Raw genomic sequence first — 27885 nt, 5'->3', positions numbered from 1 at the left:
TTGGGAACCTCCACCTAGATTTCAGAGGATGTATGGAAATACCTGGATACCAGGCAGAAGTCTGTCGCAGGGGTGGGGACCTCATGGAGAAACACTGCTAGGGAAGTGTGGAAGGGAAATGTGGGGTCAGAGCCCCCACACAGAGTCCCTACTGGTGCACCACCTAGTGGAACTGTGAGAAGAGGGCCAACATCCTCCAGATCCCAGAATGGTAGATCCACCAACAGCTTGCGCTGTTCACCTGGAAAAGCCACAGACACTCAAGGCCAGCCCATGAAAGCAGCCAGGAGGGAGGCTGTACCCTGCAAAGCCACAGGGGTGGAGCTGCCCAAGACCATGGGAACACACCTCTTGCATCAGCATGACCTGGATGTGAGGCATGGAGTCAAAGGAGATCATTTTGGAGCTTTAAGATTCTACTATCCTGATGGATTTCAGAATTGCATGGGGGCTATGGCCCCTTTGTTTTGGTCACTTTTTTCCATTTGGAACAGCTGTATTTACCCAATGCCTGTACTTTCATTGTATCTAGGAAGTAACTAACTTGTTTTTGATTTTACAGGCTCATAGGCAAAAGGGTCTTGCCTTGTCTCAGGTGAGACGTTGGACTGTGGACTTTTGAGTTAATGCTAAAATGACTTTGGGGGACCTTAAGACTTTGGGGGACTGTTAGGAAGGCATGATTGATTTTGTAATGTGAGGACATGAGATTTGGGAGGGGCCAGGGCAGAATTATATGGGTTGGCTGTGTACCCACCCAAATCTCAACATGAATTGTAACTCCCACAATTCCAGCATGTCATAGGAGGAATCCAGTGGGAGGTGAATAAATTATGAGGGTGGGTCTTTCTTGTGCTGTTCTTGTGATAGTGAATGAGTCTCCTGAGATCTGATGGCTTTAAAAATGGGAGTTTGCCTGCACAACCTCTGCCATCCATTTAAGATGTGACTTGCTCTTCCCTGCCTTCCATCATGATTGTGAGGCTTCCCCAGTCATGTGGAACTGTAAGTCCACTAAAACCTCTTTTTCTTCTCAGTCTAGGGTATGTCTTTATCAGCAGCTTGAATATGAACTAATACATGGTCTTTCTGTTTTCTTAAACTCTCTGATTGTTTCAGGTGATGAGTCTACTGTCACCTGCAGGTATTATGAAGCTAGTACCACAGAAAAAAATGTGGCTAAAACAAACAGACTATTAATTTTTTAATATACTTGGTTGTTCTAAAATTAAGCAGAGAAATAATTACTTTAAAATAAATAATTTCATGTAGATTTGTAGTCTAACTCTATGGCACAGTAGCTTGAAGAAATATTCTTCTTTCCTCCAAGAAAACATTGGCTGCTATCATGTTAGTTTTACAGTTTTGCAAATCAAATGAAAATTTATCTTGCTGTTAAATCTTAATATTTTAATTTGTTTTGGAAATTCTTTCCATATTGTATATCTCAATACACAAGGATAAACTGTAGTAGTCATTTATTCCCTGTAATTAAGTACATATTTTGCATACTGTTTATGATTTATATTGCCTTCTATTATTGAATAAATATAAATTCAGTTATTGTATTATTGTATCATTAAAATGTACTATTAATTGCAAAAATGTCTTGAGATTGAAAATATTCTATAGCACTGCAATCTAAATGTAGGGTAGTCATATTATCTACTAGAAATTTAAAAATTCAGGTTTTCAATATATCCTCATCAAAATTAGGGAAGGGGATTAATCTCATCAAAATTAGGGAAGAGGAATTAATAAAATTCAATAGGTAAAATCACTTATCTGTGTTTGATAATTTAGCTAAGTGCTATTATTAAAGTCCATAAAGCAAATATCTATCTACAGTATCCCGATGTTTGTATATGGACTATTACCCACTGTTAGATGTACAAGTGAAGTAGAAGATCATTTCTTTTTCACTAAAAAGAAAGGCTTAAATATTTAAGGATGATTATATTTCAGTGTATCTTGCAATTTTTTTTTTTTTTTTTTTTTTGAGACGGAGTCTCGCTCTGTCACCCAGGCTGGAGTGCAGTGGCACGATCTCGGCTCACTGCAAGCTCCGCCTCCCGGGTTCAGGCCATTCTCCTGCCTCAGCCTCTCCGAGTAGCTGGGACTACAGGCGCCCGCCACCACGCCCGGCTAATTTTTTGTATTTTTAGTAGAGACGGGGTTTCACCATGGTCTCGATCTCCTGACCTCGTGATCCGCCCGCCTCGGCCTCCCAAAGTGCTGGGATTACAAACGTGAGCCACCGCGCCCGGCTGCAATTTTTATCTACAATAACATGGGCATGGGTTTACCAAGCAATGAAAATCTGATTATTCAGATAACAAATTAAATAATTTTCTTCACTCATAGGATCATTAATGAATAGTCACAGGGTATTAGATAACCGTTGCATTTTTCCATTTATTTTATCCAGAAGACAGGTGCACAATCTTACCATTAAATAGAGTTGCCAGAATGTCACTGGCCAGGGTCATTAAATACACTCAATAATATAGGAAACCAGTCATCCATTCAACAAAGTTAAGAATGTAATTATCACCTGTAGCAGGCACTATCATATGCATATCAGCTACAAACGTAAACAATATGTCCTTTATTGTTAGTATCTTTATTTTGAAAGGGAAACAAGCCAACACATTTTTATCTGATACAATTCTGACAGATGCAGGAACAACACGCCATGGAGGCAACAGGGGAAAAGCTACTGTTTCTGTAAAGTGAATTGCAGAAATAGTGGATTTGAGCATTTCACATTTAAAATATGAGTCTAGCAGATAAAGAAGAGAGAGGAAGAGTACTTGGTAATTCCACTCAGAGGAAAAATGTGAAATGACAGTTTTGAGAAGTTTCTGCATGCATTCCTTTATGCATTTATTCACTCAACACATAATATTTTAATAAAACCTATGTTTAAAGCACTCTGGTAGCAATGGATATAGAGTCACCCATTCTTCTCTCTGGGTGCTAGCAATCTATTAGAGAAGACAGGCATTGAATAAGTATGATAAGACGTTTTAAAAAAATGGAACATAGTGGTGCCATGGCAGCTTATAGAAAGGGCTTCAGAATTCAGGGCGTTTCAATCAAGTGAAAAGAAATTAGGTGAGGAAGAAAGGTGTGTGCAGAGGGTGAAAGGTCTCACAAATCATGGTAATTTGCTTGGACTCTATTCTGCAGGCAGTAAAGCAAAGATTTTATTGAAAGAGCAGCACAGGTGATTGGCATATTTGAAAGTTAACACTGACAGTATAAAACAAGGGAAAAAATAAATCAAGGAGAGGCTATAATTATGGAAAATAGGTAGGGAGTCCGCTACAAAATTCCACACGGGAGACGAGGACAGCCTGAGAGACTTTACTTGCAGAGATAATGAAGAAGAGAAAGAATATCAGAAAAAATATGACTGAGATACAATTTTTAAAATGAGGGATTATCAACTATAAGGACTGAGGGAAATCTCAATTAAGTCCACAGGCTTAATCAAAAAACCTGAGGCAGTAGGGAGTGGGAAAAATCTAATACAAGTTAGGATTTAGAAGGCAACTATTAATATTTAGGTAGAGAGTGACTGATCATTAGTTCATTTAGGTGGGAATGAGGGCAGACAAATGAAAAGGCACAGTAAAACCTGGAAAATATTTTGTAAAATGAAAATAAAGCTGGGGAGAGAGATCAGTGCTAGAAAAATAAATACACTTGAGTACCATCAAAATATTTAGTATAGACCTGTGGTTCTCAACTTTGCTGCTTATTCAAATCACCTAAATTACTTTTTAAAAATATTAACACTTAGTTCACATTCCCAGCAATTCTGATTTAAACGATTTGGGGTGCAAACTGGATACTGGGATTTTCCAAAAAAAAAGAAAAAACTCTCCCAGGTGATTTTAGAATATAGCTAAATAGAGAGCCTCTGTCAGGGTGATCTATTTGCAAGAAGGTCTTTTAATGTTAGGAGCCTGGACTCAGAAGTCAAACAAAACAGGGTTGAACCTAAGCTCTGCCATGAAACCTTGTATATGATAGACTTATCTGCAAATCAGTGATGATATTGTCCACTCAGTGATTTGCAGGAGTGTGTGCAAAAAATTATAAAGGTGCTTCTCCTGATGTTGAGCAAGCAGTAAGTGTTCTACAGACATCATCTAGAAATATCTTTGCCAATTATTATTATTAATACCATGTCATTTTGTTCTCCTTTATATAAAAGTTGAAGTCACAGATGTAAAGAAGAGCATTAAGAGAGAATCCACCAAATCCTAACAGAAAGGCTTTATGGGTAGAACCTGGGGAATACACAGCTTTTGAAACACTGACAGAGGAGAAAGAGGCAGCAAAGGAAATGGAAACGTCAAAGAAAATGGAAACGTCAAAGAAAATGGAAACGTCAAAGGTTTGGAGAAAATCTGGGAGAGAATGGTGTTTTGAACTTATTTGATAAATTTTAAATGATGCAAAAATTTGAAATAGGATGAAGTCTGAAGCTCAACTGTTGATTTGGCAACTTTAAAAATTTATGGGATCTAAACGTGATCAGATTAGGGCTGCCCAAATCTACCATTGGTTGAGTGTGAAGAACAGGAGACAGCCAAAAAGGACACTATTTCATAAAGTTTGGTTTTTAAGGGTGCGGGTGGTCTAAGGATACAAGGAAATAACTTGCGAGAAAGGATTATGAAAACTTCCACAAATGTTCTTTCTAGGATTGAAATAATTATAAAAATAGGTAAAGAAGTCAATTATTAAAGAGGTTGGAAATGCATGAAGGAGGAAATTTGATGAGCCGTGGCCCCAAGGAAATGGTTGTCTCTGAAGATAAGCAGTGATTATTCTGAAATAGCCTGATTATATAGGCAGGTTTTACATGCAATGCTAGAAGTGGACAGGAAAGCAGAGAGAGAGAACCCCACTGAAGCTGTGGGACTGGTCTATGCTGTAACCTGAATTTATTGAGGGTGGAAATCCCTTGTATTCCCTTCAGTGCCTTCCAGTGTCTAGCACCCTGCCTTATACAGATTGGTATTTAATAGATGCCTGTCGAAGTGAACTATAACTTGTTCAAGTCAGTCCCTTGCTCATTTTAAGACGGTAAGTAACAGAAGACAAGAATGCCAAAGTGAATGAAGACAAGGCTATAGGAACCAATGAGAAGAAGATCCTGCGAATGACCGAGCATCTCAGCAACACTAACTCCATGTCTATGTTCCCACCCCAGCATTCTTTCTCCTCACAGGCAGGTTGGAGAGACTTAATGGAGAAGGAATAGAATAAAATATAAAGTGCCCGGACTGCAGAAAAACAGGCAATGCTTTTCAGTTTTCCAATCAAAATCTTTCTTTGCTGCTCTGGAATTAGCAACTAAGGCAAAATAAAGACCATATTTACTAGTCTGTTAGCTAAGACGATAGCTCTGGACAAAGCACAAACAATTCTTTCTTGATATTTTCCCCTACCCAAGCTCTAATTACCTGATACCACTTTTAATTATTTATTAATTATTTATTTAATTATTTTGAGATGGAGTTTCCCTCTTCTTGCCCAGGCTGGAGTGCAATGGTGTGATATCGGCTCACTGCAACCTCCGCCTCCCGGGTTCAAGCTATTCTCCTGCCTCAGCCTCCCAAGTAGCTGAGATTACAGGTATGCACCACTATGCCCGGCTAATTTTGTATTTTTAGTAGAAACGGGGTTTCAACATGTTGGTTAGGCTGGTCTCAAGCTCATGACCTCAGGTGATCCATCTGCCTTGGCCTCCCTAAGTGCTGGGATTACAGGTGTGAGCCATTGTTCTAGGCCCTGATACCACTTTAATAATAGTTTCTTATATCCTCAAATTATTTCACGATGCTTAGAATGAAAATAATTGCTTAATTTGTCTAATTAGAATATTATTCTAATAGATAATCAAGATCTTCTTTCTACCCTCTTGTGCTTATTAAGCTGAATTTAATTTCATGGAAACCCATCTGCAGGCAACAGCATCAAGCAAAAGAGTACAAGCAAGTTAGCCCAATGGGTTACTCTTCCGAAAACAAAAAAAACCCCTCACAGCTCATGCCCTCTGCGTGTTAGATGAAAAGCCTTATCTCCGTGTAATGTAAAAAGGGCAGTCAATCTCAGGGAGGGTTTTGAGTACCCTCGAGCATCATCTGAAGAGTTTTATCTGTAGGATGTCAAATTACATCTACTTAAAAAATTTAATGACACTGGAATAGGAAGATGGATTAAAGAGATATTATAATCAGAATGTGAATCATTATAATAAGAAGGAAAAAAAATAAAGAAGAGGATATGACTGTGGCTTATTTCCAGCACCAAGAGCAATCAGTGCTCTCACCGTCACCACAAGACGCTTCCTTGTACATATCCTGCCCCACAAGGAGTCAGAAAGGGAGCAGATACTCCATAATCTGCAATTCACGATCTCAGCATACATTTGTGTCACCGGAGTAATCCCATTTGATCATATTAGTCTTTGATCTGGCAGTTTGCATGTGCAGGTGGCTGAGACCTTGCCTTATTGACCACTTTGTATCATACTCAACAGGAAGTCCTCCTGGGGTTTTACATTTCATTCCAAAACTTCCATCATACTCGCCAGCTCTCATATCCAGAATCACAATATTCACTGTTAAATATTTTATTTTCTCTATTAAATATACTTGTTTAGTATATTACAGTCCATAAGCAGATGCATTGTAGGTATGTTCACTTTCCATAAAATCTCTTGATTTATTGCCTTCCTCCTAATATTAATAGGCGAAGAGTCTCTTATTCTATGGTGCTATCTTTAAAATGAACATTTTTAAAGGACATTGGCAGGCCTCATTAGAAGTAAACATATTAGGCTGGGTGCGGTGGCTCATGCCTGTAATCCCAGCACTTTGGGAGGCGGAGGTGGGCGGTTCACGAGGTTAGGAGTTCGCGATCAGCCTGAACAACAAGGTGAAACCCTGTCTCTACTAAAAACACAAAATTAGCTAGGTGTGATGGCCTGTGCCTCTAATCCCAGCTACTCAGGAGGCTGAGGCAGGAGAATTGCTTGAACCCAAGCGGGGCAAAAGTTGCAGTGAGCCGAGATGGTGCCACCGCACTCCAGCCTGGGCAAAAAGAGGGAAGCTCTATCTCAAAAAAAAAAAAAAAAAAAGAAAAAAAAAAAGTAGAGATATTTTTCTAAGGGGTGAGGATATCCAAGCAAAAATGATTCCATAATAAATATTTATCAAAGTCATTTTCATTGAGGTAAAATACATGTATGCCTTTAACCATTTTAAGTGTTTAACTCAGTAGCATTAAGTACATTCAAATTGTTGTACAACCATCACCACTATCCATCTCCTTAATGTTTTCATCATCCCAAACTGAAAACTCTGTATTAAGCAATAACTTTCCATCTCTCCCTCCTCTTAATCCCTGCTGAGCACCATTCTACTTTGTATCTCTGTGACTTTGATTATTCTAGGTACCTCATATAAGTGGAACCACATAATATTTATCCTGTTTTTTAGCATATTTTATTTATCATAATGTTTTCGAAGTTCACCCACATTGTAGTTGTAGTGTGTATCAGAATTTCATTTCTTTTTATGGTTGAAAAAAATTCCATTGTACAAAATAGATCTTTTTTTTTTATTCATTCATTCATCCATAGACATTGGGGCTTTTCTCCTTTTTGGCTATTGTGAATGAGGATGCTATGAACATTGCTGTACAAATTCTTTGTTTGAGTCTCTGCTTTTAATTCTTGTGAGTATGTACCCAGAAGCAGAACTGCTGGATTATTTAATAATTATGTTTAATTATTTTAGGAACCAATGTATTATTTCCACAGTGCCTGTACCATTTCACATTTCCAACAGCAATGCATAATCCGATTTTGTTTGAAGTCTTAATAATTCATTAACATTGTGATCATTTAGTGAGATGACTGTCCACATACCAACCTGACAGACAATAACCAAAAACAAGTATCTCAAATGAGGACAGAGGACAAACAACTCTATAAGCAACAGGCAGCTCTAGTCCCAATTTTTTATTCTTGTCAATACATGCCATCTATCTATCTATCTGTCTATCTATCTATCTATCATCTATCTATCTATCTATCTATCTATCTATCTATCTATCTATCTATATCTATCTATATCTATCTGTCTATCTCTCTATCTATCTAGCTAGCTATATATGCCATCCTAGGCTGGGCAGAGTGGTTCACACCTGTAATGCCCACACTTTGGGAGGCTGAGGCAGGAGGATCACTTGAGCCCAGGAGTTCGAGGTTGCAGTGAGCTATGATTGTGCTACTGCATTTCAGCCTGGGTGACAGAATGAAACCCTATCTCTAAATAATAACTATAATAATAATAGTCATCCTAATGGATATTAATGTCAAATTGAAGCCAATATTTGAAAAAGAGGACATGAATTTATCTTCTCACGTGAAGGAATCAAAATATTAAGGGAAGGAATTATGACCACTGGCTCAATCGCATTTTTTATAGCCCAGTGTCTTAAAGGATGATGATTACTATACTTCTATCTCAGGAAAACAAGTTGTGGTTGAATATTTAAAGAATTCACCAAAAATAGCTTTAACTCTTCTTTTACTTCCTTTGATGGTTCACTTTGTCATTACCTTCTTGATCAGGCAGAGATTATCTGTCTTTCCAGGACATGCTAAAATCTGCAAAATTGCAAAATTATCCTTACCAACACAAATATGAGTATAATACAACTCCGTGGTGGCTATCCACTGAAAATTAAAGCATTGATGTTATTACCATGCCCTGTAAAACTATTTTATTCATAAATTCATCTGCTTCTAATTTTACTGTGAGTCTATTCTTCCCAACACTGTCCAATAGAACTGTCTGTAATGATGGAAACCGTCTGTATCTGCTCTATCCAAGACAGTAGCCACCAGCCACATATTCATTACATAAAATTGGCTATCTAAATTGAAACTCTAAATTAAAATGAATTTAATTTAAAAATCAGTTCCTTTGTTGCACTAGCACATTTTCAGTGTCAATAGGCATATGTAGCTAGTGGTTAGAGTATTAGACAGTATAAGTTTAGATAAATACACTGATATATTGTTGTCATCTTTGTCCTAGTTAGTCACAGTCTGGCTATTAAGATTGACACAAATAATGCTGTACTAAAGGGTAATACAGGTAAGTGCTCAGTCTTATTCAAATACGAATGAGAGAGAGATGATCTTTCTATAGGAATATGCTTCAAAAAGTCTATAACAATAAAGTTACATCTTGAAGGATGAACATACTCTCTACAGATAGAAAAGCAGAAAGGTATTTTGAGAAGACAAGAAGTTGAAAGCAATGAGCTGGAAACAGAGTGGTGTGTTGAGGGAGGGTAAAGTGTACCATGTACTGTAAGACAGACTATACTTAGGAGAGAGGTGGAAGAAAGGGAAAGAAGTTAGGAAAGTAGCCCGGATTCTATGAAAGGCAGAGTGCTGAAGAACTGAAACTTGCAGTCACATAAGAAAGGGCCAAAAAGAGTGAATAAAAGCACACAATGAGTTTGTTCATTTTCCAAAACAATTTCTTTCCTTTATCAGAATTGTGACAAAAAGCATTAACTGGAAGAAATCCAAATTATTGGTATGAATCTAATTTATATTTGGTATAGAGATTAATTTTAGGTAAGCGTACGAATTTATGCATCTGTCATTGGCTAAACCAGGCCATTTTTAACACTCTCTTAAATTAATACCCAATATTTAAATAATCCAATACTTGTTTAGCACAAAGCATGCTTGTTTAGTATCAGGTTGTTAATTGGAGAATAAAAGTAAATTCTTACAGAATACTTTCTATGACTGCGTATAAGCAAGTGAAGTTGTTTTACAATCCTCCTAGTTCCTCATTCCAGGGTAAAATTTAATATACTATACACAATATGCTGGAATAATTTCCTTTTGAAACATTTTGTGCTTGGATTAATATTTTTGAGTGCCTATTCAAGGGTTACACATTGATCAGAAGCTGTTGGCTGTTGTGCTGAAATGTTCTGTCTCCAGGTTCTAATTCACCTGGCAAATGGTCAGTCATGCGACAGTCATACAGTAAGTCATGCTTCTTCCTTCCACATACTGAAGTCCATTTTTAAGGTTTACCTTTGCTATAGTCCTATACACAAGGAAAATTCATCCTTAGTAAACAGTATTCATTAATATTCTCTATAAAGAACTAAAACTAAGTAAATGATGCTATGTGTAGCTAAAGACTCATTACACATGAGCAATTCACATACAATTTAAAGAGATTATACAGTTTGTCTTAAAAAAAGGTCTTTAATTCTGGCTAAACATAATCCGTTTTTGTTTGAAGTCTTAATTAATGCTTTTCACTTTGGTTCATTAACATTGTGATGATTCAGTGAGATGACTGTCCACAAACCAACCTGACAGACAATAAGCAGAAACAAGTGTCTCACATGAGGACAGATGCCAACCAGCCTTATAAACAAAAAGCAGTGCCAGCCCACCCACATATGGAACACTTATGAGTGGCACTCATATTTTTCAGCACATAAAACAAAAAATCAATTCCAGGTAGATCAAAAGACCTGAATGTAAAAAGCAAAATTGAGGCGGGGCGTGATGGTTCATGCCTGTAATCCCAGCACTTTGGGAGGTTGAGGTGGGTGGATCACCTGAGGTCAGGAGTTCGAGTCCAGCCTGGCCAATAAGGTAAAACCCTATCTCTACTAAAAATACGAAAATTATCTGGGTGTGGTGGCGTGAGCCTGTAGTCCAAGCTACTCGGGAGGCTGAGACAGGAGAATTGCTTGAACCCAGGAGGCGGAGGTTGCAGGGAGCTGAGATCACGCCACTGCACTCCAGCCTGGGTGAGAGAGCGAGACTCCATCTCAAAAAAAAAAAAAAAAAAAGCACAAGTGAAAAATTTTCAGAAAAAATGTAAGAAATATTTTATGACTTCACCATAAAGATTTGTTTCCCAAAACAAGATGGAAAAAGGAAAAATGTAATAAAAGGTAATCAATTTTAATAAAGCACAGTGTATATCATATTTGAAAAAAGATATAAAATTATTACCTTCATCAAGAAGAAAAAAGATAAAACACAGCCTAGAAAAATATATTTCCAATGCAATACCAAAAAAATAGAATCCAGAATATATAAAGAATTTCTAAAATCTATAAGAAAAAAGATAAATGTCTCACTAGAGAAATGGGTAAAAAGTATGTTTAAGCAATTCATAGCAAAAAAAAAAAAAACCTGAATGTTCTATGAAAACATGCTCACCACACTAATCATCAGAAAAGACAAATTAAAACCATTCAACTGGCAAAATTATGAAATGTGACATTATTAAATATTCATGGGGGTTTTCACAAGTATGCTTGCAAACTATAAATACTACAGGTACTATTATGGGTTTGGGGGCAAAAAAGAGAAGAAAAACATTACACGTCATCAGCAACTTCACTTCTAGGCAAATATCTAAAAAGTATATGTGCACAGTGAGACATGTGCCAAAAAAATTGCTACAGTCTGTTACAGTAAGAAAGCGAAAATACGTATGAGAGAGAAAAACATAAATTATAATATATAAATACTGTATATATACTATAATATATATGCACTATATTATATGAAGTATATATACTATATATAAAATATACTATATATTTTTACCATATCTACTAAATATATAATAATATATTTAAAATTATAATATATGTGTATACTTATAGTATTTATAGAAAACTATATTGCAATGAATATGAATAAAGTAACTCTACCCAAAGCAACTTGAATTAATCGTAAAAAAATTTCCAAGAACGCAAACAATATTTGACAATTTAGGCAAATATTTCATTTATTTAATTAAGACAATACTATATATGAATTAAAGATGAAATATATACAGTAAACTCAAGAGAAAATGCATAGAAATAATAACAGCAAATTTACTACACTGGTTACCTCTTAAAAGGGGGAATCAATCTGGAAGAATACCCAGAAAACTTCAATATTACATTTAATCTTTTATTACTTAACCTGGGTGGTAATTCAAGGGAACTTGTTTCACTCATTTTTGTGTCTGCTAATCAAACATGTCATAATAATAAAAAGTCAGAGTCATTAAAAGCTCCAAGTACTCTGCACAGCAGCACCTCAACTCTAAATGCCATTTTCACATGTGATTACCGAAATTCTGCTCTTGGCAAATCTGCCTTTCTGATGCAGGACTCTCGTACTTGAGTAAGAATGACTCACGTGATCTAATTTACTATACTCTAAGCAAATCTTTCTCTGAAGCACAGTAATCCGGGAAGACACAAAATAAGATCTAAAAAACTTTGCAAATGGCTCCTCCCCCAACTGCTAAATTAAGCACCATATTGATCTGGCTGAATTGGAGAGCAACTGTTGTGATAAACTCCCTGTTCCTGGTTACACCTGGAATAGATTCTGTTAATATGTGGACTCAAGTGCCCCATCCCCACATATTCTATTGTAGTAATTCTGATGGGGGATCCTGGAACTGGTGTTTTAAGAGTTAATTTTTTCACTTTTAAGATTTATTTGGTTCAATGGACAAAGTTTGAGACATACTGCTTCACAGAATTTAGAGTCTGTCTTAGTATCTTCAGGGTGCTACAACAAAGTGCTGTGGAGTAGGTGCCTTGTAAACAATAGAAATGCTTTTCTCATAGTTCTAGAGGCTGGAAAGTCCAATATCAAGGCGCTGGAAGATTTGGTGTCTGGGGAGGACCCACCTTCTGCTTCATAGACAGCCATCTTCTTATGTTTAGTCATAGGGGAAGGGGCAAGAGAGCTTACTCAGACCTCTTTGACAAGGGCACTAATCCCATTCCTGACGGCTCTGCTCTCATGGTCTAATCATCTCCCAAAGGCCCCACCTGCTAATTTTAATCTCAGCATATGAATTTGCAGAAGACACAACATTCAGAACATAGCGCAGTCTCATAGTAGAAATGAATAAATGATTGCAATGGAATTTCAGAGGCATTATTAAATGATCAGAAAGGGAGGAATACTTAAACCTATTTTCTTAACATGAAGGTCTTCACAGAAGAAGTGACACTTGTTTTGTGTTTTCAAACATCGCCAAAAAAATGAGAAAGTGAGAACCATTTGGGGCAGAATTCTGGATGAAACACACACACACACACACGCACACACAAAAGCAGAGAGAAATGAAATATCCTGAGTATTTAAGAAAATGCAAGTAAATTTTCATAGTAATTGATAATTCTGAAGACTGAAAAGAAGAATTCATGCTTCATATCACAGAGTACCTTCAATGACTAATGAGTTTAGAAATTGTCATTTTTGCCCTAACAGATAGCTCACCAAACTTGATGCACATGACTTCAAATGGCTGATCCCAGGAAGTGGAAGTAAGAATTGGAGGGCAGGCCCATGAGGAGAAGAGGTGAAGTTCAAGAGAAAAATCATAATTTTTTTTTTCTTTTCACTACCTGATCATAGGGAATGAGGCAGAGGGACACAGCAAAGAGGAATGTGTCTGGATGTATGATGTGCTATTTACAACTTGGAAATCTAAAGAGATAAGCAAGTGTGGCAGGGAGGATGATACCTGTGGCTTTGAATGCTTTCCTTTAAGACAGTTTCCTTTAAAATGTTTGTGATGCATCTCTAGGAGGAGATGAAATTAGATCTTTGGAAATATAGGTATGACAATCAGGAGCAATGCATGGACAAGAAATATAAAATTTGAATGTCATGACTGAAACTCCAGAAATGTATCACAACATCTGGGTGACTATTGAGAGTGAAAAAATAATAAGGACGAAATGCAGAAATATAATGAAGAAATAGAAATTTATAGTTGATGGATAATGTATGTAAAACTATATAAGATAAAGGCTCAAAAAATGTTAGCTTACTCCTCTTAATTCCTGAATAAAGACCAAATTAGACAGCAGATGTTATTGGAACTTACTTGGAATTTCAGAGGTAAGGAACAGCAATAGGGTTGGAATAATAAGAAAAATTTTATAGTAGAGAAGGAATACGAAACACCCTAGACAAACTGATAGGGTTTGGCCAAATGAAGAAGATAACTTTGCAGATTAGAGAAGACACATGTGCAGAAATGTAAAGGTGGAAAAGAACAACTGGCTGAAAATGATGTAATGGATCCTTCTCAGACATCCTGGCTACATGTGTACAAATTTCAAAGAAAATGAAAAGTCCCTCAATTTTCCCCAAGTGCTCTGACCCCCAGAGATGATGATACAGGCAGGGTGGCAGATAGGGGTGGGGTATATTTTCTGAAAAAGTTATTTACTGGCTATGAGATCCTTGGAAAGTAACTGTAAAAGTTTGCTCTTGGAGAAATGCAAATAATGCTTTGGACATGAAAAAGACATCAAGGAGATTAAAAAATTATGAGTACTAAAATAAAATTCAAGGAATAATCAAACTGCTTGTTTAAATATGGGGGAAAATAGGTAGGTCCAGTTAATTGAAGAGAATGGCTCATTTAAAAGCAGCAGTATGACATACTAGAAAAGCATGTACTCTGTCGTGAGAAAGAACTTGTTTCTCATCCTGGCTCTGCCCCTTTTTGGCTGAATAGTCATGTATATTTTCCTTAACCTCTCCGAGCTTCATTCTCTTCATGTGTTGTAGACACCTAATAAAGCCTACTTTGAAAGGATTATGTGGGGATTAAGTGAAGTATCTATTGCAGGTACGGTGCCTAACAGTTTCTACAGTTTTATCCTATGTAGTTTTGAATTAGTCAGTTAATCTTCTAGGACCTCAGTTTCCTATAGCATTGGGAGAACTGGCACTAATATATTTTAGGTACAAATATGAGTACATCAACAGTAACATTGCTCACTTCGACAGCAAGTTTAGAGAGATAAATGATTATGTGACCAGGTCATAATCTAGCCTATTGTATGCTATTATGTTTTTGTTTGTGGTCTCAGAAAGAGGAAAACCAGTTGAGTTTAAGTGGCAAGAAGGAGCTCATTCTCCAGCAGATTGGTGGAAGCTCACCTCAAGTTACATTTCAAATGGTGCATTGCACCTGCTCATTCATCAAGCTGCCAGGGGCTTGCTTTACTGCCTTGCTTTTTTTCATTTAAAATTCACATCTTTGTGGTGTCTTGAGTTTCTCAGCTTCGTAATGAAAGTAACATATTAAATCTTGCTTAAATAAAAATAGTTCCTAATGTACTAAGTATAGATGAAGGCCAAAAAGTGAGTTTTTATAGCTAAGCACAACACTAGTTTCCAAATAGTGCACACAAGTGTATAGCTTCCTTTTCATCTCTGGTCAATGTTATTTTGTATTTGAATTGATTTTATTATGTTATAAGATAAAAGAAAATTATACAGAACAATGCAGTTCTCTTTGGGGAGATATTAGGATATTTGTTCTTTATTTTGTGCAGCATAGGGTAAGAGAAAGTCGGCATTAAACCTTTGGGACTCCCTAGGCAGCTGTTGAGTCTCTGTCCTCCTCCCATGCTCAGCTCAGTGCTATATCACTGGAAATCACTAACCTTCATAGAGTAGAGCCTGGAAGATGGTAACACTGGTTCAAGGACAGGCTAAGGGAAGCGAAGGGAAGTAAAAGGAAGTAAATAGGAAAATACAGCAAACATGTGATTAACAGCTGTTTTCTGAAGCAAGGCTCCACCAGGGATCTGCAGCTGTGTCGTTGTGCTTCAATTCTGCAGTTCCTACAGGGCTAAATTGGAAGAGGCGTGGAACAGGAAGATATGTAGGAAAAGGTTAAAGGAAGTCCAAAAACCAGGGCAACAATATGAGGTGAATGCCCCCACTCCTTAGATACTCCTAATCTTCATCCCTCATGGGAGAGGTATAGGTCCCTAAGAAACAAAGTCATCTTACCAACTGGATATCTGCTCCGAGCTGCTGCTGCTTCCTCTTCCTTTTTTGAGGGGGTGGGGGCCGATTTTGGAAAGGCAAAAATTGATGGAGCATCTACCAAGCCTGCCTCTTCCCTTTAATAAAATCAACATGACGCATGCTTACAGATTGCCTTTGAAAGTTACCAGTGCCTCCTCAAGATATAGTAGAGAAGCAGCTTTTAAGGTGGCAGACTGAGGCTTTCAAAATAATAGGTGCTAGGAGAATACAAGTTTGGGCCTGAAAACCGAGTTATGAGGCTTCCAAATAAATAAGTGGATTTTCAACATTTTTTTTGTAATTATTATATCCTGGTTCCCAAACAACCACAGTAAAGGAGGCATATGGAAAGCGAGGAAAAAATGAAATGGCATTGTCTTCCCCCAGGTGCTCAAAGCAGTGTATTTCCTTTGATGTGTAGCCTTCAAGTAACTGACAACCCCAAGTGGCCCATTCTATAGGGTCCTGCATCTACGCTCCTTCCTCTGCGCGCTCATCCCGGGTTGACAAGCAACCTCCAAATTAAACAACCCCCCACCACTACTTGGAAACACACAACCATCTCTTAACAGGCCACCGTAACACACAGCTTGATGAAAATCACTTACACAGGGCGGATGACACAGAGGAGTTTACAAGGTCGGGGCACTCCCTGGCGGGGCGTGAAAGGGTGGGAGGTGCTGAGGTCAGGGTTAAACTACCCTGTGAAATGAGCCTCCTGCCCTGCCCTTTCCTCCCTTCATCTATAGAAGGAGCCCCCAGTGAGTTCCTGCGTCTAGAAATCTGCCCCCTTTAGTGCCGCAGAGAGGCCAGGGACAGCATTTCAAAGCTCCTCTAAATCAATCCACTTAAAACAGCCCAGAAAACCCTGACCATTGACCATAATTGCCCCAAATTGCTTGTTTTCCTTCCCCTCTTGCAGCCTCATCAACATTTCCCTTCTTTCCCCTTCGTGTCCTTTTTTTGGGGGGGCGCAGGTCCTCTAGATGCTTGGGGTGCACACTAAGGATAGTTGAGTAGTGGAAGCTCCGACTCGAGGCAGGAGTGGGAAGTCTTAGCATTCCCTCTCCCCCACCCCACCCATCTGCGTGGGACACTGACTCCTAGAAGGGTACCCCAGGATTTTAGCGGCCAGGTGTGAGCGCCCTGCACGCGGTCCTCCGAGACCTCAGGGCGCGTGGCAACTGGGCAGAAGCCGCATCTGGAGCGCCGCTGCCCCGGGTGGAGCGGCAGCCCAGGCTGCGGCGGTGAGGTTGCCACGCCGAGTTTTCCGCATCGGCCGCCCGCAGGGCTCGCCTGCTTCTCCCCATTGTGTTCTCAGAGCCGTGGGACCGAGCCGCGCGCGCAGCCGCACCCGCGCCAACGCTGGAACCGCAGGCTCGGGGAAGCGGGGCTGGCAAGAGAGGGCAGGGAGAAGGAGCAAGAAGGGGCCCCAGAAGGGCACGGCGCTTCATCAATAATGCAGAGGCTCCTGGACCTCCCTGCAATACGTTTTCCAGCTAAACGCCACCAACTGGAGCGCTTCCTGGTTCGTCCCACTCGTGTGGTTTTTGTGTGTGAAAGATGGGACGCACCTTTTTCATTCATCTGTCTTCTCATTCTTCCTCCTTCCCTCCCTCATTTCCTCCCTCAAAGTCCCCGCTAGCTTAGCTTTAAGCTCTCATCTTCACATCAGCACCATGTTTTCAAGAAAAATCCTGCAGGTTGGAAACTCAAGTGTCAAAAGTCCCCACTGCCTACATATCGCCAAGAGTTTACCAAAATCCACCTAGTAACGCTTATTTTCAAAGCCCCCACGCTCATCATTCCTGGAGAATGCTTTCAAACTTTGGAAGCTCCCTGCAGCCTGCCCGTGTCTATGCCTCAGTCAGTTCACATCAACGAACAACGGTGCGGTCAGCGGCACTGAAATTAGGCTGCAAAGTTGCCCGGCCCCAGCCCAGCAGACCGCTCGTGCTCGCCGCATACCAGGAGGAAATTCCGCTGTGTGCCCCCAAGAAGCCAAAAGCGGCACGAAACCTACTCAAATAAGGGTTAGCCCAGCCACACACAACAAACAAATTCCAAAACTTCTTTGTTAAGCAGTCGTAGCCTACCTGGGACGGACACTCTGCACAACTAGCAAGGAATAAACAAACATCGCATCCCTGCAGGAAAACTTGTTGAATCCTTCCCGATCGCAAGGCTGCAATTTCCGATTTAGCTTGAAGGTTTTTGATTCTACCCCAAAACACCCTGGCACATCAGCCACAATTTCTGGATAAACTGCAGAGTCCTCTCGGCAACCATTCTGCCCTCCAACAACCACTAGTGTAAAACCCAGCGTGTCCCCTTTTACAAATCAAAAGCCAGCTGTCACTTCCTTTGCAACCATTTGCAAGACTTACCCTTCGATAAGACTGTTTTCAGCAATCCAGCGGCTCCGTAGTGCAGACGCAGCCCTGCAACTTTGCTGTGCACTGAGACCTTTCCGAGTTTAAACCGAGCGAAAGGTGTCTGAGACTTTTAAACCTAAGAGTGGGGAAATAGGGAGAGAGTGGAGTCGGGTTTCTTCTCTGTATCAGCACCCTGGAAAAATTCAATCCTTCTTCAGTAGAGAATTCTTTCAAACCCGTTATCTGTATTACTATTAATGCGCAGAACAGAAGGCATTGCATACAAATAGGTCCAAGTGTGCGCTTCTATTGGTGGCTGCGGAGGCCCCTGGGTCCTACTGCTCCGGTCCTAAACTACACAGCAACACTAGGCACGCAGCTTTGGAGACGCCGAGGGGAAAATGGATTTAATTGATTCGTTACCTCTGGTATTGTAATGCTTGCTGCGATGTTTAACCGAGGGGGGAGGAAAAAAAAAAACCCTTACATTTAACTCCTGTCATGTGATCTATCATTTCATATCTGCTTTTAATTGTCTGTGTGGAGTGGCTTTGATCATACAAAGGATTTTAAAAGAACATTTTCGAAGGAAAATTCACACAGACACTTTTGGCAGGAAAATCTTCTTTTGCTCTCTATTATGCATTATTCTCATATAAATCCAGGAAATTTTATATAATCAAATACTTCTGCGCTTCACATAGGTACACATAGCACCCAATTGTATTCTTTACAATTCATAGCTACTACAAATAAAATACCTTACATGGGTAGTAGATAGTAGAAGCTAAAATATGAATGTACCAATTATAAAACACGGGTTATATTAGTCAAATGCTACAGAAAAAATTCCATCAATGACAATGGCATGGGCATCATTTTTACTTTGCAAAATTAGAAATTCAAAAATATTTTCCTTGTAAATACTGACATAAAATATAAATCAACATAAAGGTATCTATAATGTCACAGTATGTCAAGCATTTACTATTAATTGCTACATTATCTTTTTACAGTTTCTCTCTTAGCAAGTCCATTAGTAATGCAAATTGGCATAACAAGGAGATTTAAAGTGAGGCAGACCTGTGGTGACTAGCAATTTGAAATATTGTAACTGTGCAAAATCACTTTCGTTCATCATGGCTAATGCCAGTTATTTTAAGAATTAGAATATTAAATGCTGAATCTTAATATATATTAATCTGAAGTCTTAAACATGCTGTTTTCTTTGACCTTTAATTTAGTGGAGGAAAAGATAAATCCTCATTTAAACTAAAATGACATAGACTTTCCACAAAATCCTAGATATGATATTTACTGATATTACAATTTAGGAAGTAACATAATTTTATTGTTCTTTGATGTAAATAATTGTGATAAATTCCAATTTAATTACAAAATTATTACATATACGTAATGTACAACTGAATGAACATTGTGGGAAAGGGCCACCCCGGATAAGGATAACATCAACCAACCTATAAATTCACCACCTATGTGTAAACTAAATAAATGAACACACAATGCAAAAATACAACAGACTCGAGATCTTATTCCAAACACATGTATAGCATTTGAATTTATGTAGTGTGTGCTACAATCCTTCTTCATTTCCATCACTCTTTCCCTTTCCAGCCCCTTCCCTTCCCCCAGTCAGTAACCCTTGACAACAGAAGTGTTAACTTCAAGTCCAGGTTGCCTTTGCTGCCTTCCAGACCTAACTTACAGATTGCATCCTTGTAGGAAACAGAATTAACTCTTACATGACTGAGAGGTGAAAGAAGAGAGTTTCTTTCAGGGATTAGAAAATCCAGTATTTTTATGTGTATTTGCAAAGTTTGCACCAAACACATCTTTTTAAAAATATCCATGACCACTAACTCAGAGTGAAAAGATGTGATCGTTGGCATTATATCAGAGTCAATTTGCTGTATTTCTCCATTGCTATTGTGTCACTGAAATAGCTTTTGAATAACTTTTATTCAGGGTTACTTCGATCACTTTATTTCAGGTTAATAATTTCTCCATTTACAACAGAGTTAAAATGAAAATACCAAAGTATTGCAATATTCAGTATAAGGGTATAAGGGATTTTTTTTAATCTGTAAAAGAAAAGAAAAGCTATTACCTGGTATAGTAAGAAAAGCATAATGACCATGCAAAGTTGAATGAAGATGACTGACATTCATTTTTTTTCTAAAACAAGTAAATTATTGGTGTTTCAACTTCTTTCTACAAAGGGATCTGAAAAAAATCATTTGCAACCCAACTACAAGTTGAAAGTTCTGCATTTAATGTGTATCATTTTAGAACTGAGAAAAGATGTTTTTACACAAGGTGACAGATTTTATACAAAATCAGTGCAGCTTATCTATGACCATAATTAAATGGGGAAGTTTGGTAGTGGACACATATAATAGTGAACAGAAGAAAATAAATAAATAAAAACTGACCTAATAACAAATTTATTATATAATCTCTTGATAAATTTTTACTTTCTATATAAAAGACTGATGTAAAAATATAGCAAGCTAAACAGAAAAGTTTAACTTACTATTTCTTTTTTAAAAGGTTTTCTACATCTCTTCAAGAAATTACTTGTTTATCCAAATTATTATCATATGAGAGATATATATATAATAAATATATAGTTGTAAACATTGCAAATATATTTTCTTTACTTCTTCGACACTAAGGCAAAACATATTTTAAAGAAGGATATTAGAACCACAATAGTTTTCATATATCCTAGATCTGTAGGAATATCCTTGATCTACTCTTTATTATTTGAAGTATTGTTAGGCCCCTCATTTTGTCAGTGCAGTTTCCAAGGACAATATATGCTATGTCAGAAACTGATTTCCATTATGCCCTTGGATCATGATGACAATGCCTTATTGTGGTTACTGTGAACATCTATAAAAGTTGGAAAGCAAAACATACCTGGCACATCCCTGTCTGTCATTACTACAATCAGCTTCCTTTCTAAATTTAGGTGGGTAAACATGCAACAGCATGCCATTTGATGAAGTTAATGAACTATAATGACATTCAGCTACCATCCAAACTATTTTAAAAATTCTGTCTTGAGGGATTTTGAAATATGTATAGTTTAAAAAATTTCAAAGCCACAGGCATTGATCTATGCATCTGCTTTAAATAGAACATTTATCCATGCTTGACTTTGACAGATGAAAAGGAAAATTATCAGAAATACGAATTATACTCTGAAAGCAGAAATATAAAGTTAAGAATGTTAACAGTTAAACAGGTATTTTTAAAAGTGTAAATCAGTACTAAACAGCAATATATATATATATATAATATACATATATATACACTAATCACTGAGATGTGATGTTATATTAAATGATGCAGTAAAACATCTTAATAATTTAGAAAGTTGCAAGACACCACATATAAATACATGGCTCAAAAACTAATATGTATGAATTGCTAAAGTAGGTGAAGAAAGTACAGCTCAAGTGTTAAAAATATCTGTATAAGATGATACGTTTGAGAAGAAAAATAGAACTTCAAAAAGGTCAACTAAATTTGACACAAAGTGGAGGGGATGAGAACTTCATGACACAGTGATTTGGATAAGATGATCACCATGAATGGAATGTTCATAATAAAATTCTAATAAAAATTGGCAAAGAAAGAGGCTAGAAGAGGATATTTTCTACGATAAACAAGATTATAAAGCAAACAAGATTATAAAGCAAAGAAGATAAACATTGACAATAAAAGTATGGAACTAAAATACTTTGGCAGAACAACACAAACACGAAATAGGGTTGGCATCTACTATAGACTTTCCAGATTAGAGAAAATGTTAATAGACAATTTTAAATTTGAATAGGAAATTCTTAAGAAGATTTCTACCTATTGTCCTAAGAAATCTGGGAATAAAACCTCCACATACTTTTGTGAAAACAGACAAAAAATTCAAACCTATGCCAAATGTCAGATAAATTTTGAATTAAAGCAAATAAATGAATATAAATATACATATATACAATATTATGTCACCATTACTCCACTAATTAAGAGCTGAACAACAATTTTCTGTATGGTATATGAAGGTGAATGGTCAGATTTCATGGTTTGCCCTTCAAAAGACACAACTGTTTACACTATTTAGATGGAAATCTAACCAAATTTTAATGTATTTAAAGGCTATTCATTTGATCTCTTTTAAAGACTCCCAAAGACTTGCTTATAAAGCACAATAAGACAGAAATAATTTTCAACTATATTTTTATTCATATACCATAGTTCTTAGGTAGCTAAATTTAATCATATTACATTATTTGCTTTTGCCCTGGACCAACTACAAAAGCTAACATTAAAGTTAAGAGTCACTTACTCATTTAGTTACGGGAGGAGACCACCCCTCATATTGTCTTATGCCCAATGTCTGCCTCCAAAGAAAGAAGAAGTAAAAACTACAAAGGCAGAAATGAAATCCACAGGCAGACAGCCCAGCACTGAGCCCTGGGCCTGGTAGTTAAAAATCAACCCCTGACCTAACTGATTGTGTTATCTATAGATTTCAGACATTGTATGGAAAAGCATTGTGAAAATCCCTGTCCTGTTCTGTCCCATTCTTACTACCAGTGCATGCAGCCCCCAGTCATGTACCCTCTGCTTGCTCAACTGATCACGACCCTCTCACATGGACCCCGTTAGAGTTGTAAGCCCTTAAAAGGGACGGGAATTACTCACTGGGGGAGCTCGGTGTTTGGAGACGTGAGTCCGCCGATGCTTCCAGCTGAATAAAGCCCTTTCCTTCTATAACTCAGTGTCTGAGGGGTTCTTGTCTGTGGCTCGTCCTGCTACATTTCTTGGTTCCCTGACCTGGAAGTGAGGTGATTAGCGGAAGGTCGAGGCAGCCTCTTAGGTGGCTTAGGCCTGCCCTGTCGAGCATCCCCATGGGGTACTCTGGCCAGCTAGAGTGATGCAGATCCTGAGAGCACTCCTGGGTAGGCAACTGCCCCAGTGGAAAGCCTCACCAGAGCAGCATGTGGCAGGCCCCCATGGAAGATCAACACAGTGGCTGAACACCGGGAAGGAAGTGACACTTGGAGTCTGGACATCTGAAACTTGGTAAAACTGGTCTTTGGAACTATCCCACTCCCGTTGAGTGGAAGCGTGGCCTGATCACCCATGACGTGCCTGTACAGGCACTTTGGTTTTTGTTTTTGACTTGACTTGGATTGCCTGATACTTCAGTTTTGGTTTTGACCTGACTTGGATTTCTTGATACTCTGATTTGGGTTTTGATTCTGGTTTGATGCAAACTGTAAAAGTGTGTGTGTGCCCTTTCAACTCACTCTTTGTTTTGTGGTGTGCGTGTGGCATGAGCATGGTGTTTTGTCTTGAGGAACCATGGGTCAGGCACAAAGTAAACCCACCCCACTAGGAACTAAGTTGAAAAATTTCAAAAAGAGATTTAAGGGAGACTATGGAGTTACTATGACACCAGGAAAACTTAGAACTTTGTGTGAGATAGACTGGCCAGCATTAGAGGTGGGTTGGCCATCAGAAGGAAGCCTGGACAGGTCCCTTGTCTCCAAGTTATGGCACAAGGTAACCTGTAAGCCAGGGCACCCAGATCAGTTCCCACATATAGATTCTTGGTTACAGCTAGTTTTAGATCCCCCACAGTGGTTAAGAGGACAGGCAGCAGCAGTACTAGCAGCAAAGGGACAGTTAGTTAAGGAAGGTTCTCGCTCCACCCGCCGAGGGAAGTCGGCACCAAAAGTCCTGTCTGACCCAACACCAGAAGAATCATGTCAGGAATTAGTACCAGCAGTGTCCCCTCCTTATCGAGAGGAAGAGCTCCCCACTCCTGAGCCCACAGCACCTCCACCTCCACCAGATATCCACACTCCTAGACCACCCAGAGTAGACAAAAGAGGAGGTGAAGCCACGGGAGAAACTCCTCCCTTGGCAGCTTGCTTACAGCCCAAGACTGGAATCCAAATGCCCCTGATAGAACAGTGATATACTGGGGTAGATGAGGATGGACACATGGTGGAAAGGCGTTCCTTTGTGTATCAACCTTTCACCTCTGCTGACCTCCTCAATTGGAAAAACAATACTCCATCTTATACCAAAAAGCCTCCAGCTTTAATTGACTTGCTGCAAACTATTATACAGACTGATAATCCTACTTGGGCTGATCGCCACCAGCTGCTCATTTTCCTCTTTAATACAGATGAAAGGCGAAGGGTGCTCCAGGCGGCAACTAAGTGGCTAGAGGAGCATGTCCTTACCAAAACCCTCAAGAATATATAAGGATTCAGCTGCCAGGAACAGATCCCCAGTGGGACCCAAATGAGGGACCAGACATGGAGAGGCTAAGACGGTACCATGAGGCATTGATAGAAGGTCTAAAGAAAGGGGCTCAAAAGGCAACAAATGTAAATAAGGTCTCTGGGGTCATCCAAGGAAAAGAGGAGAGTCCAGCGCAATTCTATGAAAGACTGTGTGAGGCTTACCATATGTACACTCCTTTTGATCCAGATAGCCCTGAAAATCAGCGTATGGCATTAGTTAGTCAAAGCACGGAAGACATCAGGAGAAAATTGCAGAAACAGGCTGGGTTTGCGGGTATGAATACCTCGCAGTTACTGGAAATAGCCAATCAAATGTTTGTGAACAGAGATGCAACAAGCCGCAGAGAAAGCCGTAAGGAAGGCGAACGCCAGGCTAGGCGAAATGCCGACTTACTGGCCACAGCCATTAGGGGAATTCTCCCAAAGGGAGAGGGAAAGGGGGGTTCCGGGAAGAATACCCAGTCTAATTGACCATGCTTGCAACATAACCAATGCGCCTATTGTAAGGAAATAGGACATTGGAAAGATAGGTGTCCCCAACTGAAGGAAAAGGAAGGTAATTCGGAGCAAAAGACCTCAGATAAAGATGAGGGAGCTTTGTTCAATCTGACTGAAGGGCTATTGAACTGAAGGGGACTGGGCTCAAGCACCCCCAAGGAGCCCACGGTCAGGATTAAAACTAGGGGCAAGAACATTAAGGTTTTAGTCGATACTGGTGCTGAACATTCAGTAGTGACCACCCCGGCCACCCGCTTATCCAAGAAAACCATTGATATAATCAGCGCAACAGGGGTTTCCACTCAGCAAGCTTTCTGTCTATCGCGGACCTGCTCGGTGTGGGGACATGAAATCATTCACCAGTTCTTGTACACGCCTCACTGTCCCTTGACTTTGCTGGGAAGAGACTTGCTTAGCAAGCTGACAGCCACCATCTCCTTTACAAAACAGGGCTCTTTACAGCTAAAGTTACCAGGAACATGAGTTATCATGGCCCTTATGGTCGGTCCCCTGGGAAGAAGAATGGAGACTTTTCCTAACGGAGCCAGGCCAAGAGATAAAAACAGCTCTAGCTAAGCGATGGCCCTGAGTATGGGCAGAGGATAATCCTATGGTACTGGTGGTCAACCAAGCCCCCATACTCATAGAAGTGAAGCCTGGTGCCCAACCAATTAGACAAAAGCAGTATCCATTTCCCAGAGAAGCTCTCGAAGGAATCCAGGTTCATCTCAGGCGCTTGAAAGCCTTTGGAATTATAGTTCCTTGCCAGTCTCCATGGAACACCCCCTCCTCCCTGTCCCTAAGCCAGGGACCAAGGACTACTGGCCAGTACAGGACTTGTGCTTGGTCAACCAAGCTACAGTGACTCTGCACTGAACAGTTCCTAACCCTTATACATTGTTAGGGCTGCTGCCGGCTGAGGACAGCTGGTTTACCTGCCTGGACTTAAAAGACGCCTTCTTTAGCATCAGACTAGCTCCTGAGAGCCAGAAGCTGTTTGCCTGTCAGTGGGAAGATCCGGACTCAGGTGTCACTTCTTAGTACACTTGGATCCGGCTTCCCCAAGGGTTCAAGAACTCCCCTACTATCTTCAGGGAGGCCCTGGCTCGAGACCTGCAAAAGTTTCCTGCTAAAGACCTAGGCTGCATCTTCCTCCTGTATGTGGACGACCTTCTGCTGGGACACTCCACGGCAGTTGGGTGCGCCAAAGGGACGGATGCCCTGTTTCGGCACCTGCAGGACTGTGGGTATAAGGTGTCCAGGAAGAAAGCTCAGATCTGAAGACAGCAGGTACGCTACCTGGGATTCGCTATTCGGAAAGGAGAGCACAGCCTGGGGTCAGAAAAAAAGCAGGTCATCTGCAGCCTACTGGAACCTAAAACCAGAAGGCAAGTAAGGGAATTACTAGGAGCTGTGGGGTTTACAGATTATGGATTCCAAACTTTGCAATACTAGCCAACCCTCTATACGGGTTTACAAAGGGGGTGACCAGGAGCCTTCTGAATGGGGACCTTTACAACAGCAAGCCTTTTGTGAGTTAAAGGAAAAACTTACGTCGACCCCAGCACTAGGACTACCAGATTTGGCAAAGCCCTTTACATTCTATATGTCAGAAAGAAAAAAAATGGCAGTTGGAGTTTTAACCCAGACCACGGGGCCCTGGCTAAGGCCAGTGGCCTATCTCTCAAAACAACTGGACGGGGTTTCCAAAGCCTGGCCGCCATGTCTAAGGGCCCTGGCAGCAACGGCCCTGTTAGTACAAGAAGCAAATAAACTAACCCTTGGGCAAAACCTGAATATAAAGTCCCCCCATGCTATGGTAACTTTGATGAATACCAAAGGACATCATTGGCTAACAAGTGCTAGATTAACCAAGTACCAAAGTTTGCTATGTGAAAAACCTCGCATAACTATTAAAGTCTGTAACACCCTAAATCCCGCCACCCTGCTCCCAGTATCACAGAGCCCAGTCAAGCATAACTGTGTAGAGGTGTTAGACACAGTTTATTCTAGCAGACCTGACCTTCGGGACCAGCCATGGGCATCAGTAGACAGGGAGTTGTACGTGGACGGGAGCAGTTTCATCAACCCACAAGGAGAACGATGTGCAGGAAATGTGGTGGTAACTTTGGATGCTGTCATTGAAGCCAAACCGTTGCCACAGGGCACTTCAGCCCAGAAGCCTGAGCTCACTGCTTTAACTCGGGCTCTAGAATTCAGTGAGGTACAATGCGAGGCAAAGCCCCACTGTTCCGCCCGGCATACAAGCTTATGGAGCGGCTCCTTTTGAGGATCTTCAGGTGGGTTTCACAGAAATGCTGAAACGTGGAGGTAACAAGTGTTTGCTGGTTCTTGTGTGTACTTACTCTGGGTGGGTGGAGGCTTATCCAACACGAACTGAAAAGGCCTACGAGGTAACCCGTGTGCTTCTCTGAGATCTTATTCCTAGGTTTGGACTGCCCTTACGAATTGGCTCAGATAATGGGCCGGCGTTGGTGGCTGACTTGGTACAGAAAACAGCAAAGGTATTGGGAATCACTTGGAAGCTACATGCTGCCTACTGACCTCAGAGTTCCGGAAAGGTGGAGTGAATGAATTGGACTATCAAAAATAGTTTAGGAAAAGTATGTCAGGAAACAGGAATAAAATGGTACAGGCCCTTCCCATGGTATGGTTTAAAATTAGATGCAACCCTCCAAGAAAACAGGATCCTCCCCTT

General features: G+C 39.7%; 1 protein-coding gene across 3 annotated transcripts in view; it reads right to left on the bottom strand.

Annotated features, from left to right (window-relative positions):
- The window catches only part of ROBO1 (roundabout guidance receptor 1), a 1209916-nt gene extending 1182574 nt beyond the window's left edge, over positions 1-27342 (bottom strand). Inside the window, exons 1-2 of one of the 3 annotated variants that reach the window (XM_055259183.2) lie at positions 27190-27342; positions 18334-18457 (exon numbers count right to left, since the gene is read on the bottom strand). The gene's annotated coding sequence lies outside the window, so the exon portion shown is untranslated. Of the gene's footprint in view, positions 1-18333; positions 18583-27189 lie in introns of those variants that run through there. The other 2 variants (XM_055259184.2, XM_063630535.1) reach the window with 2 other exon arrangements.
- Between the last annotated feature and the right edge of the window lie 543 nt (positions 27343-27885).

Source organism: Symphalangus syndactylus, chromosome 21 (genome assembly GCF_028878055.3).
Source record: "Symphalangus syndactylus isolate Jambi chromosome 21, NHGRI_mSymSyn1-v2.1_pri, whole genome shotgun sequence".
Lineage (NCBI taxonomy): Eukaryota > Metazoa > Chordata > Mammalia > Primates > Hylobatidae > Symphalangus > Symphalangus syndactylus.
Note: the sequence above shows the minus strand (reverse complement) of the source record. Positions and strands in the feature narration are given on the sequence as shown.